Source organism: Thalassophryne amazonica, chromosome 2 (genome assembly GCF_902500255.1).
Source record: "Thalassophryne amazonica chromosome 2, fThaAma1.1, whole genome shotgun sequence".
NCBI classification, from domain to species: domain Eukaryota; kingdom Metazoa; phylum Chordata; class Actinopteri; order Batrachoidiformes; family Batrachoididae; genus Thalassophryne; species Thalassophryne amazonica.
The window spans coordinates 118,837,040-118,851,099 of record NC_047104.1 but is presented as its reverse complement, the minus strand read 5'-3'; the positions used below and the strand labels follow the sequence as shown (position 1 = coordinate 118,851,099).

The 14,060-nt window shown below is 42.2% G+C and overlaps 1 protein-coding gene across 1 annotated transcript in view; it reads left to right on the top strand.

Moving 5' to 3' along the window:
* The first annotated feature begins 4,483 nt into the window (after positions 1-4,483).
* Positions 4,484-14,060, top strand: part of blzf1 (basic leucine zipper nuclear factor 1) — a 34,872-nt gene continuing 25,295 nt past the window's right edge. The window contains exon 1 of the mRNA XM_034192589.1: positions 4,484-4,515. The gene's annotated coding sequence lies outside the window, so the exon portion shown is untranslated. The remainder of the gene's footprint in view (positions 4,516-14,060) is intronic.

Genomic DNA, 14,060 nt, shown 5'->3' with positions numbered 1-14,060 from the left:
ATTTCCTCTAGGCTGGACTATTGTAATTCATTATTATCAGGTTGTCCTAAAAGTTCCCTGAAAAGCCTTCAGTTAATTCAAAATGCTGCAGCTAGAGTACTGACAGGGACTAGAAGGAGAGAGCATATCTCACCCATATTGGCCTCTCTTCATTGGCTTCCTGTTAATTCTAGAATAGAATTTAAAATTCTTCTTCTTACTTATAAGGTTTTGAATAATCAGGTCCCATCTTATCTTATGGACCTCATAGTACCATATCACCCCAATAGAGCGCTTCGCTCTCAGACTGCAGGCTTACTTGTAGTTCCTAGGGTTTGTAAGAGTAGAATGGGAGGCAGAGCCTTCAGCTTTCAGGCTCCTATCCTCTGGAACCAGCTCCCAATTCGGATCAGGGAGACAGACACCCTCTCTACTTTTAAGATTAGGCTTAAAACTTTCCTTTTTGCTAAAGCTTATAGTTAGGGCTGGATCAGGTGACCCTGAACCATCCCTTATTTATGCTGCTATAGACTTAGACTGCTGGGGGGTTCCCATGATGCACTGAGTGTTTCTTTCTCTTTTTGCTCTGTATGCATGCACCACTCTGCATTTAATCATTAGTGATTGATCTCTGCTCCCCTCCACAGCATGTCTTTTTCCTGGTTCTCTCACTCAGCCCCAACAAGTCCCAGCAGAGGACTGCCCCTCCCTGAGCCTGGTTCTGCTGGAGGTTTCTTCCTGTTAAAAGGGAGTTTTTCCTTCCCACTGTCGCCAAGTGCTTGCTCACAGGGAGTCGTTTTGACTGTTGGGGTTTTTCCGTAATTATTGTATGGCCTTGCCTTACAATATAAAGCGCCTTGGAGCAACTGTTTGTTGTGATTTGGCACTATATAAATAAAATTGATTTGATTTGATTCAGTTGGAACACACCCTCCGGTCCCCCTTCTTAAACAGAGGGACCACCACCCCGGTCTGCCAATCCAGAGGCACTGTCCCCGATCGCCACGCGATGTTGCAGAGGCGTGTCAGGCAAGACAGTCCCACAACTGACAGCCTAAGGGCAGTTCAGAATCTCCCTGACCAGTAAAAAATCAAGGACCGAGACGTCACCCGGGATGGCAGAGCCTGGGCCCCACTCTGGAGCCAGGCCTGGGGTTGGGGCTCGCTAGCGAGCACCTGGTGGTCGGGCCATAGCCCATGGGGCCCGGCCGGGCTCAGCCCGAAAGAGCGACGTGGGCCCGCCCTCCTGTGGGTTCACCACCTGCAGAGGGGGCCATGGGGGTCGGGTGCAGAGAGGATTGGGTGGCGGTCGAGGGCGGGTGGCCCGGCGGCCCAGTCCATGCTCACAGCCCCTGGCTGTTGGGACGTGGAATGTCACCTCGCTTGGGGGAGCCTGAGCTTGTGCGGAAGGTTGAGAGATACCGACTAGAGATAGTCGGGCTCACCTCCACGCACAGCTTGGGCTCTGGTACCCAACTCCTGGAGAGGGGCTGGACGCATGTCCATATCAATGTTAGTTAAATGTGAGGGGATGTCAGTTGGCAAAGTGTATTTGTTCCTTGTCTCTTTCTTTTTACACTGCATAATACCACAAGCAATTAAATATGAAACATGGAAGAAAAAGGGATTTTTTAATTTTGTGTCTGTAAAATTTAGGCTATTTACTCTAGCTCCCAATATTGTAGCTTTAAATATCCAAACAAAAGAATTAATAAAATAAATGTCAACATTTTGATCATGTGTTATAAATATAACATGTTTCCCAAATTTCTTTCAATTTATTCTGATTTTGTAATTCCAGTACAATATACACTCCCTCTTGTCCATTGTCAGTATATTGTAGTTTATATGAATTATATTTTTCCTGTGAAAGAATGACAGTCCTTTATAAATGTACAGAAACAGAAGATGTATTCATATATTCATAATTTTCATATTCATATTCATATGTTTGAGCCCAGCCCAAGTCAGAACTGCTTGTTCAGTATGACCCAAGGTGTCATTCCTCATTCATTCCTTGCAGATTTATGAATCATTCAGTGATTACTATGTTAAAATCAATATTTTCTGTCTTTGTAGGATACACCATGCGGATGTGAGCAATAATAGTTTGCGGCAATGGAATATACCATCTGAACCAATGGATGTCCCAGACGTATTCTGAACATACTGTGCAATTTTGGAACATGTTCATGCATTTGCCCACCTCCTTTCACACTCCACCCTTTTTCAAGTGAACAGCGTAATCCTAAACAAAGTGTGACAAAAGCGGTCAACACAGTGGGAAGAATTGTCAGTCCAATTCAAGTTCGAGAGTATGTTGCAAATATTTCATTCATGGATCCCCAACTGAGGAAAATCCAGTTCCCACCCTTCATGTTGGGTACAATCTGCAAAAATCAATCCCTTCTCAAAAGCAACCTAGAGCGACCATTTCCTGCACCAAGAAGCGAGAGAGAGAAACCTGAGTTAAACACTCATGAGGATGAAAAGGAATCAACAAATCATATTACTGACATTTCCACACCTTGTTTTATAGGACCACACTTACCAGTTTCAGTGTTCAATTGTTCTGAGAATTAAAGGGTTACAATGCACTTATCCAGCAAAACAGGTACAGTAAGCACTCTTGATTTCCCTAGTTGTTTTCAAAATGCACACCCATATTTTGTGTGGAATGGTCCTTATTGCAGCGGAGGGTTACCTTCAGCCTTGAGGAAACAAACAGGTGACTCTGATGAGATGTCATGATAAAATACCTCATGTAACCACTTGGAATCAAAGTAGCTCTATGCTTTCCCTTCCTCGTAGTCACTTAGTAGTCTTTTTTCTCGGATCAACATGCTGCTTGTCAGCCCTGGTTAGTGTGAGTATGTACTCAGCAATGTGCCCATACATGGTTGGTGGCCAGCTGAGCTGACCTGTTTTCTCATTTATCCATCCATCAGTGAGGTCGGTTAAATGGGTCAGGAAGTTGCACACCAAGTACAAACAACAAACTATGTTAATCTGCTGTCTTGCAGACATTGTCCTGCTGGGCAGAGGGCTTGACTGGGGGTCCTAGTAAACAAGCTAAGAAAGCCGTCCGTCCTTCCGGCTAGTTGTTTTCAGTCCTCTGCATTGTAAATACTCCAGTCTGTCAACATTGCTGCTCCTGAAGGTGTCTGTTGCTACTTCTTCGGTTACTGGTCAGCCATGGCATGTCAGGCCCAATACATGGACTATATATACACACAAAATACCAATAACAGAGTGAAATTACTTTGATTTAAATGGCCGCTCACACGTGTTGGCTGTGTTTGTTACTAGTGACCTCTGACTTCTCCCACAATGCAGTGCGTTACCCCAGATTCCGATATGGCTTATTGCACCTCTGTCCGAGGGCAGATTTCTGTAGAATTATAGGCAGTGGCTATCCGTACATTTTATTAGTACATAGTAGGTCATGTGATCATGAGGCTACATGCTTGTACATGCATTTGCTATTGATACATAGATTCCGAAACTGCGTTAACCACAGCCACTAACCCTAGCCCTAATAATAACCCCTAACCATAAAAATAACCCCTACCATAACTCCTAAACTTAATCCTAACCATAACAAGGCTGTGCTATGTACAAATAGAATTGGGAATATTAAAACACATACATATGAATAGTGGACTTCTTAGAATATAAGATCTTCATATCCGCATGAGAACAAGGCCCCTCATGGAGGCCATGTTACACTGACATATTGATACAGTAGCCCACAAGGGACATGCTTAATCCACCATTCCCACTTACGAAAAGGACTTGGTTGTTGGTGATCTATTCACTGGCTGCCAGTGCAGGCTATCAAATGTGAAAAACCTTGTTGTATGAAATGAAGCCTCATACATAAACAAAATATGCAACCTCACCACTAGATATCCTCCAATCCTACACACTGTAGTTTAAATTAATGTAAAACATACTTAATACTAAGACATAATGGAGTCCATCAGTCAATATGCAAAGTTTCTGTCAGTAGTTTTTACAAAACTACTGCATATTCAGCTTTAAAATTTTAGATTTTGATAGATACAGGTGAAATCCAGTGACCTTCCTATTTTGGACCACATTTGCGTCTTTTAACATGATAACTTGCAGTTTATATATTAGGTTGAATATGGCACAGTGGTACACGTCTGACAACAGACACATGTAAAGTCTGCATTTTGTCTACATGCAATTTGTAAAGCCTTGTTTCTAACTGTAGCACCCTGGTGGACACGAAAACATCTATGCTTGTTTAGCATATGGAAAATAATAAGTGACAGCAAAACACCACTTGACAAAGTTGCTGCGGGGTCCTGGTTGCGACGAAAAGCAACTGTGCTCTGCAGCAGAAGGTGGCGGGGTTGCACGTAAATACCAGTTGCTAACCGCCGTAATAACACAAGACGAAGAAGAATCAGAAAAGCTACAGTAAGTCGGGGAGAAAGAACTAAGTCAAAACAAACAAAAAAAACAACCAAAATCACTTTTTTTTTTTTAACAGTACTGTCCTCATATGTAGGTAGTTCTGTAATGGTTAAATATAAATACTGGCGTTCGCGTTGTAATGATAGGCTGATAATAGACATATTTTTGCTCCAACGTGGCTTGAGAACTAGCATTAGCTAGCCCCTAGCTTAGCGCTGAGTGTCACGTACCCGTGGCTTTCTTTGTTCTTCTTGTAATTTATTAAAAACATGCTTGTTCCTTTTTATTGTGGTTAGGAGGAAAGAGTCGCTTGAGCTTCCTAATCGAGCCTCTGTCTTCAATAACTCCAGTCTTCACATGCCAGCTGCTGTGAGAGGTTTGCACAAAGTTGTTACACATTAGACTTGTTTGCGTTTTTTTTTTAAACATCTGTACCTAAAAGCCTAACCTCCATGGTTTTAGTAGTTACTCATTAGTTATTATTTAGACAGATCCTGTTAATGGTCCCTCGGGAAATCTATGGTACCCTGTAACAACCACCATGCCCGTTTTCACCTGCCAAGTTGTTCTGGTGACCTGGTTGCCCCTCTCATTACCAAACAAAAAACAAGTGAATATCATCAAGTATACAGATGGAGAAGGGTGGAGAGAAAGTGGCTGCAGGTTATGTGTCCCTTTGGCCTTTTCAGCCACTTGGGTCCTGGTTCAGGCAGAGAGAAATGTCATATGACGGAAGTGTCAAAGGTGCTGCTTCCTCACAATGCAAGTGATACTCCTTTTCTTAATCTCCCTGAGTAACTGCTCATTTGACATAGTCATTCCGGGTGTCCCCAAGGATCTGCTGAAGACACCCATTCGTCCCCTTAGGTTACTGGTTACTGTCCAAGTTTTACAACATACAGTAAAACGGTTAGCACCAAGGCCCTAAAGACTTCGACCTTCCTTTTCATGTGAAGATATAGGCATCACCAAACACCTCTGTCTAGTGACCTCATGACCCTGCAGCTCTTCCTGGGTGTGTCTCAATCTGATTTGCTGAGGACCTGTAGGCATGAATGTCACTGCCAAGATAAGTGGATGTTTATACAATGCCTGAAGTGTGAAGACCTGGAAGTGGTCAGAACTCTGTGGGTAGATTCACCTACTTTGGGTCTGGTTGTCACAATGGTCAGCATACGGAGGCATTAGCAGTTTCTGCGATAGACCGGCTCCTTCCAATAGAATTGGATGTCACCCCTGTACAGAGCGTATTATGGTGCTTAAACGCAAGCAGTCACTGGGTGTTGTGTCTTTTGTCTCAGTCAATGCCACAACTGCGGTGAACTGATGCTATCTATGCATAAAATAAAGGTATGTATGTTGTAACACAGTAAATGTTTCTTTTCATACCAAATGTGTAATTCTCAGCTATGTTGTTGTTATGTAAAGCTTGTTCTTAAATTGCTGCAAACACTGCAGTTTTGTTGTGAGACTGTATAGATGTCCAAAATTTATACATTTGTACACAAGATATGATTATTTACCACAATTTTTCGTAGCAATAAGCACTACTAATGGATGTGTATTTATTTCAACGGGTCAAAAGCTCAGGACACGTATGATGACATCTTATTGTCCCATAGTGGAAGAAGATCAACATGCATGTTCAGTAGGAACTGGAACACCCCCCCAGTTGCACTCTTTATTTTCATTGTTATCCTCCTTTAGCCATTCAGTAGGGCAACTTAGCAGTTGAGTGGGAAAACTTTGTTTCATAGCTTGGAAAGTAGGGTTGAGTGTTGAGATGACCAGTGACTGTTGCATTCTGGGGTGTCTTGGCATATTGGTAGCTAGTGTAGTAAAGAACAAGCAGTTTACTGGGATTGAGTGACGTGTGGAAGACAAAATACTAAAACATGAAAGCATTTTATTGGAACAAACTGACAAAGGAACCCTGGAACTGGTATTTATAAAGATTGTTTTAATAATTTGGATCCCTGGGAAATTCTAAACAAATTGTGAACCAGTGATCCCATCCGGCTACATCTGCTAAGTACTGTCCTGGCTAACGCACAGATCTTGAATAATGTGTATATCAAAAAAAAATTCTATGATCACACATACAGTTTTAAATGAAAGCCTCAGGATGTCTGTTTCTGTGTGAGTGGGTGTACAAGTAAAGGAGAGAACCAGAAGAATGCAGAACTTAAATACACTTTGATTAACTTAGCAGAATTAAAATATAAGAAGCACAAATTCATCGATGTCAGACTCTTGCTGACTATATACTATATACACTCAACAAAAATATAAACGCAACACTTTTGGTTTTGCTCCCATTTTGTATTAGATGAACTCAAAGATCTAAAACTTTTTCCACATACACAATATCACCATTTCCCTCAAATATTGTTCACAAACCAGTCTAAATCTGTGATAGTGAGCACTTCTCCTTTGCTGAGATAATCTATCCCACCTCACAGGTGTGCCATACCAAGATGCTGATTAGACACCATGATTAGTGCACAGGTGTGCCTTAGACTGTCCACAATAAAAGGCCACTCTGAAAGGTGCAGTTTTGTTTTATTGGAGGGGGGATACCAGTCAGTATCTGGTGTGACCACCATTTGCCTCATGCAGTGCAACACATCTCCTTCGCATAGAGTTGATCAGGTTGTCAATTGTGGCCTGTGGAATGTTGGTCCACTCCTCTTCAATGGCTGTGCGAAGTTGCTGGATATTGGCAGGAACTGGTACACGCTGTCGTATACGCCGGTCCAGAGCATCCCAAACATGCTCAATGGGTGACATGTCCGGTGAGTATGCCGGCCATGCAAGAACTGGGACATTTTCAGCTTCCAAGAATTGTGTACAGATCCTTGCAACATGGGGCCGTGCATTATCCTGCTGCAACATGAGGTGATGTTCTTGGATGTATGGCACAACAGTGGGCCTCAGGATCTCATCACGGTATCTCTGTGCATTCAAAATGCCATCAATAAAATGCACCTGTGTTCTTCGTCCATAACAGACGCCTGCCCATACCATAACCCCACCGCCACAATGGGCCACTCGATCCACAACATTGACATCAGAAACCACTCAACCACACAACGCCACACGCTGTCTGCCATCTGCCCTGGACAGCTTTCTCTTTTTGCTCCGTATGCATCACTCTGCATTTAATCATTAGTGATCGATCTCTGCCCCCCTTCTCGGCATGTCTTTTTCCTGGTTCTTTCCCTCAGCCCAACCAGTCTCAGCAGAAGACTGCCCTCCTGAGCCTGGTTCTGCTGGAGGTTTCTTCCTGTTAAAAGGAGTTTTTCCTTCCCACTGTGGCCAAGTGCTTGCTCATAGGGGGTCGTTTTGACCGTTGGGGTTTTTCATATTTATTGTATGGCCTTGCCTTACAATGTGGAGCGCCTTGGGGCAACTGTTTGTTGTGATTTGGCGCTATATAAGAAAAAGTTGTTGATTGATTGATTGATTGCGGCCGTCTGTAAGGGGAAGCAGCGATGCAGTAAATGTAGAGGTGAACATGAAATGGGCAGTGCAGCGCGGAGGCTAAACTGAAGTGCAGCAACTGTGGAGGTGACCACAGCTCAGTACCAAGGTGCGAGGTGAGCAAGAGGATGCAGGAGGTGCAGAGAGTCGAGTGACTCAGGGTCATAAATGGGATCTTGAGTACTGCTTCAAGTAGGCAACGGTACTCCACAGGGGAGTTATCAGTCCTTATTGTTTTTATTATGGTACAGAAAGTTTGTTGACATTCAAAGCTATGTGAGTGTGGCACTGTTTGCGGATGATGGGTGATCTGGAAAGGGGGAGAAATGGTTCTTACATTATGAATACGATGCCAAGGCCATAAATACAGTCCAAGAGTGGGTTCTTAAATGGGGTTTAGGATATCGGAGGGGATAAAAACACAAATTTGTACTAGTTAAATCAATCAAATCAATTTTATTTATATAGCGCCAAATCACAACAACAGTTGCCCCAAGGCGCTTATATTGTAAGGCAAGGCCATACAATAATTACGGAAAACCCCAACGGTCAAAACGACCCCCTGTGAGCAAGCACTTGGCGACAGTGGGAAGGAAAAAACTCCCTTTTAACAGGAAGAACCTCCCGCAGAACCAGGCTCAGGGAGGGGCAGTATTCTGCTGGGACTTGGTTGGGGCTGAGGGAGAGAACCAGGAAAAGACATGCTGTGGAGGGGAGCAGAGATCATCACTAATGATTAAATGCAGAGTGGTGCATACAGAGCAAAAAGAGAAAGAAACACTCAGTGCATCATGGGAACCCCCCAGCAGTCTAAGTCTATAGCAGCATAACTAAGGGATGGTTCAGGGTCACCTGATCCAGCCCTAACTATAAGCTTTAGCAAAAAGGAAAGTTTTAAGCCTAATCTTAAAAGTAGAGAGGGTGTCTGTCTCCCTGATCTGAATTGGGAGCTGGTTCCAAAGGAGAGGAGCCTGAAAGCTGAAGGCTCTGCCTCCCATTCTACTCTTACAAACCCTAGGAACTACAAGTAAGCCTGCAGTCTGAGAGCGAAGCGCTCTATTGGGGTGATATGGTACTATGAGGTCCCTAAGATAAGATGGGACCTGATTATTCAAAACCTTATAAGTAAGAAGAAGAATTTTAAATTCTATTCTAGAATTAACAGGAAGCCAATGAAGAGAGGCCAATATGGGTGAGATATGCTCTCTCCTTCTAGTCCCCGTTAGTACTCTAGCTGCAGCATTTTGAATTAACTGAAGGCTTTTCAGGGAACTTTTAGGACAACCTGATAATAATTAATTACAATAGTCCAGCCTAGAGGAAATAAATGCATGAATTAGTTTTTTCAGCATCACTCTGAGACAAGACCTTTCTAATTTAGAGATATTGCGTAAATGCAAAAAAGCAGTCCTACATATTTGTTTAATATGCGCTTTGAATGACATATCCTGATCAAAAATGACTCCAAGATTTTCTCACAGTATTACTAGAGGTCAGGGTAATGCCATCCAGAGTAAGGATCTGGTTAGACACCATGTTTCTAAGATTTGTGGGGCCAAGTACAATAACTTCAGTTTTATCTGAGTTTAAAAGCAGGAAATTAGAGGTCATCCATGTCTTTATGTCTGTAAGACAATCCTGCAGTTTAGCTAATTGGTGTGTGTCCTCTGGCTTCATGGATAGAAAAGCTGGGTATCATCTGCGTAACAATGAAAATTTAAGCAATGCCGTCTAATAATACTGTCTAAGGGAAGCATGTATAAAGTGAATAAAATTGGTTCCTAGCACAGAACCTTGTGGGAACTCCATAATTAACCTTAGTCTGTGAAGAAGATTCCCCATTTACATGAACAATTGTAATCTATTAGATAATATGATTCAAACCACCGCAGCGCAGTGCCTTTAATACCTATGGCATGCTGTAATCTGTATAAACTTTATGGTCAACAGTATCAAAAGCAGCACTGAGGTCTAACAGAACAAGCACAGAGATGAGTCCACTGTCTGAGGCCATAAGAAGATCATTTGTAACCTTCACTAATGCTGTTTCTGTACTATGATGAATTCTAAAACCTGACTGAACTCTTCAAATAGACCATTCCTCTGCAGATGATCAGTTAGCTGTTTTACAACTACCCTTTCAAGAATTTTTGAGAGAAAAGGAAGGTTGGAGATTGGCCTATAATTAGCTAAGATAGCTGGGCCAAGTGATGGCTTTTTAAGTAATGGTTTAATTACTGCCACCTTAAAAGCCTGTGGTACATAGCCAACTAATAAAGATAGATTGATCATATTTAAGATCGAAGCATTAAATAATGGTAGGGCTTCCTTGAGCAGCCTGGTAGGAATGGGGTCTAATAGACATGTTGATGGTTAGGAGGAAGTAACTAATGAAAATAACTCAGACAGAACAATCGGAGAGAAAGAGTCTAACCAAATACCGGCATCACCGAAAGCAGCCAAAGATAACGATATGTCTTTGGGATGGTTATGAGTAATTTTTTCTCTAATAGTTAAAATTTTATTAGCAAAGAAAGTCATGAAGTCATTACTAGTTAAAGTTAAAGGAATACTCGGCTCAATAGAGCTCTGACTCTTTGTCAGCCTGGCTACAGTGCTGAAAAGAAACCTGGGGTTGTTCTTATTTTCTTCAATTAGTGATGAGTAGTAAGACGTCCTAGCTTTACGGAGGGCTGTTTATAGAGCAACAGACTCTTTTCCAGGCTAAGTGAAGATCTTCTAAATTAGTGAGACGCCATTTCCTCTCCAACTTATGGGTTATCTGCGTTAAGCTGCGAGTTTGTGAGTTATACCACGGAGTCAGGCACTTCTGATTTAAAGCTCTCTTTTTCAGAGGAGCTACAGCATCCAAAGTTGTCTTCAATGAGGATGTAAACTATTGACGAGATACTCTATCTCACTTACAGAGTTTAGGTAGCTACTCTGCACTGTGTTGGTATATGGCATTAGAGAACATAAAGAAGGAATCATATCCTTAAACCTAGTTAAGCGCTTTCTGAAATTCTAGTGTAATGAAACTTATTCCCCACTGCTGGGTAGTCCATCAGAGTACATGTAAATGTTATTAAGAAATGATCAGACAGAAGGGAGTTTTCAGGGAATACTGTTAAGTCTTCAATTTCCATACCATAAGTCAGAACAAGATCTAAGATATGATTAAAGTGGTGGGTGGACTCATTTACATTTTGAGCAAAGCCAATTGAGTCTAATAATAGATTAAATGCAGTGTTGAGGCTGTCATTCTCAGCATCTGTGTGGATGTTAAAATCGCCCACTATAATTATCTTATCTGAGCTAAGCACTAAGTCAGACAAAAGGTCTGAAAATTCACAGAGAAACTCACAGTAACGACCCGGTGGACGATAGATATAACAAATAAAACTGGTTTTTGGGACTTCCAATTTGGATGGACAAGACTAAGAGTCAAGCTTTCAATGACTAAAAGCTCTGTCTGGGTTTTTGATTAATAATAAGCTGGAATGGAAGATTGCTGCTAATCCTCCACCTCGGCCCGTGGCTACGAGCGTTCTGGCAGTTAGTGTGACTCGGGGGTGTTGACATCATTTAAACTAACATATTCATCCTGCTGTAACCAGGTTTCTGTAAGGCAGAATAAATCAATAGGTTGATCAATTATTGTATCATTTACTAACAGGGACTTAGAAGAGAGAAGACCTAATGTTTAATAGACCACATTTAATTGTTTTAGTCTGTGGTGCAGTTGAAGGTGCTATATTATTTTTCTTTTTGAATTTTTATGCTTAAATAGATTTTGCTGGTTATTGGTGGTCTGGGAGCAGGCCCGTCTCTACTGGGATGGGGTAATGAGGGGATGCAGGGGGAGAGAAGCTGCAGAGAGGTGTGTAAGACTACAACCTCTGCTTCCTGGTCCCACCCTGGTAGTCACGGTTGGAGGATTTAAGAAATTGGCCAGATTTCTAGAAATGAGAGCTGCGCCATCCAAAGTGGGATGGATGCCGTCTCTCCTAACAATTGATTTAGCAGCAGTGTTGCCACAGTTCCTTTGAAAAAGTAAATCCAATTACTGATTACTGATTACTCCTTGAAAAAGTAACTTAGTTACTTTACTGATTACCTCAGTTGTAAAAGTAACTAAGTTAGATTACTAGTTACTTTTTTAGTTACTTTCCCCAGCTGTCGACAACAACCCTCTGCCACCTCAACATGACAGTGATACTTGTTTAGCCAAAACTCGCTTTATAGTCACCCTTTCTTGACTTCAATGAAAATAAATACTTGTTTTATAAAAGTAAAATAAAGACCTCTTTCTTGACCTCATATTTAACGGTTGACAGCACTGTAACAGTAAAACTTGCAATTTCTAGCCTACATTGTTTATAAATGTAACTATTAAATTCTTTCTAGCATTATTCTAACATTTAAATTCTCTCTAAACATTTTACTTGTCGAAATTATTATTATTATAAGTAGTATTAGTAGTTGTAGCAAAAAAAGGCTTCAAAACTGGACCTTTAATCTAGGGGTGTTGGGGGGGCACATCCTTGCCCCATGCCCCCATCCAACTGGATTCACCCCTGCTTTGGTGGTTGAGCACAAAGAATGGATAACATTTATTTATGCAGAAAACATGACCAGATTTACAGGTAAGAAAGTTTTATTGCGTTTTCACATCATGTGGTCCTCAGAAAGAGAGTTTAGGTGCATTGAGTGGAAAATAGTGTTAGTTGTTGACAGCGTCGCGGAGGATCAGCTGTTTTTAACGAGACGATACGGAGCGGCTCAGATCAGAATTCTAAAATAAAGGAGAAAATAAAACACAAAAATGTCTTTGTAAAGTTCAGTGCAGGTGTGCTGTTGTCACCATGCTTTAAGAGGTGAGGACGAGTCGTAGCTGCTGCAGAAAACCGCGGATGAAAAGCTCACAGCTCGCTTAAAGTGTGTAGTTCAGTCAAACCCCGACCTCCTGCCCACAGACCAAGTTTAATGCTGCTATCAACCCACAATGCAAAAATAATAGTAACGCACAATGACTTGGAGAAGTAACTTAATCTGATTACTGAGTTGGAAAGATTAACGCGTTAGATTACCGCGTTACTAAAAAAAAAGTGGTCAGATTAGAGTAACGTGTTAACGCGTTACTAAGTAACGCGTTACCGGCATCACTGTTTAGCAGTAATGGTACTTGTAATAAGTGTACCTTATTCGTAGCTTTGGAGGCCAGGCTGGGCGAATTGGAGACTCAGCTCCGCAACCGTGGAAAAATTCTACAGCTAGCCAGGCCCCTGTAGTCGGTGCGGGACCAAGGTAGCTTAGCCGCCATTAGTTCCCTTCCAGCAGATCCCGAGCAGCCGGGAAAGCAGGCCGACTGGGTGACTGTGAGGAGGAAGCGTAGCCCTAAACAGAAGCCCCGTGTACACTGCCAACCCATTCACATTTCTAACCATTTTCCCCCACTCGGCGACACACACCCGCCAAGGATCAAACTCTGGTTATTGGCGACTCTGTTTGAGAAATGTGAAGTGTGCGACACCAGCAACCATAGTCAATTGTCTTCCGGGGGCCAGAGCAGGCGACATCGAAGGAAATTTGAAACTGCTGGTTAAGGCTAAGCGGAAATTTGGCAAGATTGTAATTCCGTCGGCAGTAATGACACCCGGTTACGCCAATCGGAGGTCACTAAAATTAACATTGAATCGGTGTGTAACTTTGCAAAACAATGTCGGACTCTGTAGTTTTCTCTGGGCCCTCCCCAATCGGACCGGGAGTGACATGTTTAGCGCATGTTCTCCTTGAATTGCTGGCTGTCTGAGTGGTGTCCAAAAAATGAGGTGGGCTTCATAGATAATTGGCAAAGCTTCTGGGGAAAACCTGGTCTTGTTAGGAGAGACGGCATCCTTTGTCTGACTTAGTGCTTAGCTCAGATAAGATAATTATAGTGGGCGATTTAACATCCACGCAGATGCTGAGAATGACAGCCTCAACACTGCATTAATCTATTATTAGACTCAATTGGCTTTGCTCAAAATGTAAATGAGTCCACCCACCACTTTAATCATATCTTAGATCTTGTTCTGACTTATGTTATGGAAATTGAAAGACTTAAACAGTATTCCCTGAAAACTCCCTTCTGTCTGATCATTTATTAATAA